The sequence below is a fragment of the Marmota marmota genome, unplaced genomic scaffold (genome assembly GCF_001458135.2).
Source record: "Marmota marmota marmota unplaced genomic scaffold, marMar, whole genome shotgun sequence".
Classification (NCBI taxonomy): Eukaryota; Metazoa; Chordata; class Mammalia; order Rodentia; family Sciuridae; genus Marmota; species Marmota marmota.
In genome coordinates, this window is record NW_025999926.1 from 6,167,481 (window position 1) to 6,169,966 (window position 2,486).

General features: G+C 43.5%; 1 long non-coding RNA gene across 1 annotated transcript; it reads left to right on the top strand.

Moving 5' to 3' along the window:
• Positions 1–6: 6 nt before the first annotated feature.
• Positions 7–1,480, top strand: LOC125615881. The gene is made up of 2 exons (XR_007346480.1): positions 7–453; positions 1,256–1,480. It is a non-coding gene; the product is annotated as an uncharacterized LOC125615881 (long non-coding RNA).
• Positions 1,481–2,486: the final 1,006 nt, after the last annotated feature.

Below are 2,486 nucleotides of genomic sequence, written 5' to 3' on the forward strand. Positions count from 1 at the left end.
ATTAAATTATTAAACTATATCTTAAAGAAAAAGACATCTGTAACCCTACATGTTAGTTGTTGTGTTGACATTTCTGACAACCTGCTCAGATGGAAGCCATGTCCTCAGCAACTTTTTCGTGGAAACAGTATCCTAGCTCCTAGTTCCTGGTACTGCCTGATGGAAAACATTGTTAATCTTTGTCTTGGCCATTATACTCATTGGCATATTTCTGTGCTGTGGCATTTATTACTGCATCAATATGGTTCCAGTACTAATAAGTTCTTGTTTCTCTTATAGACCACCCATCACTCAAATGGCCCTCCAGCCTATTACTTCTCAATTAGACTTTCATCATGGACCACTCGATAGACCCGATATTTTTAAGGGGGACTCCAAACTGCTTGCCCCACGCCGTCCCTTTTCAGCCTGAAGAAGCCAGAAAGATTCTCTTCGTCCCCCTTCCTCACAGCAGTAAGAAGTTCCCAAATTAGAAAAAAAAAAAAATGAAGCCAGATTTAAAGTTAGGTAGTCAGTGTAGTTAGATAAATCGGGGGTCTAATATCAAGTGACCAAGTCTATCACTGCCTTAGAGAAATCTCTCTCTTCCCTCGCAGAAGTCGTACTACAAAATAGGAGGGGATTAGATCTGTTATTCCTTAAAAAAGGTGGTCTCTGTATGGTTTTAAAGAAACAATGTTGTTTTTATGCTGACCATACGGGGGTGGTCCAGGAAACTATGGAGAAAGTCACTAAAAGGTTGGCAAAAAAAAAAAAAAAATTTTAAAGCACAACAAGGATGGTTTGAACATTGGTTTAACAAATCCCCATGGTTAACTACTTTGCTATCCACCATAGCGGGACCTTTAATTATTTTGCTGATAATCCTGACGTTTGGACCCTGCATACTCAATAGAATTGGTGCAGTTTATAAAAGAAAGACTTTCTGTAATTGAAACTATGGTCCTTACTCAGCAATACCAGTTGCTTCAGCAACAAGCAGGATCCCAAACAAACTTAGTCCAAGAACCTGAACAGGCAGAGCAATGGATATAAGATTCTATCCATGATAAAGAAAAAGGGGGGAATGAGAGACCCCAGCCCAATAACTTTAGGCCCAGTTACAAAATCATCAAGGCTTGCTTTTGCACCTGCACAGATAATCAGTTAAGTGAAACCAATTAAGAAAGGACAGGATGGTTGGGAAAGAACCGGCACGGTTGAGCAAACGGGAACATACAATGAATAACAAATGGTTTTTATGTGGTTTTTCCAGAAACCTATAGTGAAAAACAAGTTTACCCTTTAAGTGACCTATATGCGGGATTCAAAAGAGCCAATGAGATACCTGCTACTGTGCTAGGAGGGAAACTGACCACTGTACCCTATAAAAGATCTGTACCCCAAAGCCCGGTGTGCCAGTTCACCTAAGCTCCGGCTGAGGTGTTGCTGAGCACCCGCAGGCGCCTGTGTATTAATAAACTTGCCTCTTGCTTTTGCAGCCAGTGTTTCATGTGGTTCACTTTGGACAGGGACTCTGAGGGTCTTTCAATTTCTCCATGTTATGCAGAGAGCACTAGCTGACTCAGTGTTGTCACATTACTTTTTATATGAATATACTGAAATTTATTTTTCTAGTATGTTCTTGATGGTCATCTGGGTTATTCCTAGGGAGCTTTTTTGTTACAACAAACACTACTGCAAACATTCCAAACATTCCTATCTGTTTTGTGTATGTGGAGACATTTCCTAATAGGATGGAATAGCTGGGGAGTAAGGGATGTCCATCTTCAAATTTCCCAGGTGACACTCAGCTGCTTTGCAAAAGGGTGACACCAATTTACACTGTCACTGGTACCATATAAAATTTCCCCAGGGCTGGGGTGTAGTTCAGGGGTCTAGCTCTTGTCTAGCACATGCAAGGTCCTGGGTTTGATCCCCAGCACATGCATGCATGCTCACACATACCCCCACCACCACCACCACACACACCCAGTTCCCATTGTTGCACAACAGTCTAGTGACATTCTTGGCCCATAGCTGCATTTGCTTACTTGTTTTTCTACATGCTATTCAGCCTGAGTTAACACCTGCTGAGAGCCAACCCTGTGTTTCCTCCTGTCTGGGGAACTTCTCCACATGACCGAAGGCCTGACTGAGGGCCTCCTGCCCTCCTCCAGGCAAGGTCTTGAGATAAGTTCCGGGAACACAGCAGGAAAACAAGGCAGCGTGGTCCTTGCCCTGATTCGATGTGTCCTGGTGTAGGAGATAGACATTAAATGAGTAATTGCTTAGAAGCAGCCGTGAAGGGTTGTCGATGAGGCAAAGGGTGTTATGAGACCTAGAAGGAGGGCTTCAACCCCTAGGTGACATCTGAGCTGGGACTTGAACTAACTGGGCAAGAAGAGTGTAACTGTTCCAGGCAAAGGAAAGGTCAAAAGCTGAGCCTGAGGGCACAGAGCACTCAGGTCTGAGAGCACTCGGGAGAGAGTAGGAAGAGCCCAGGC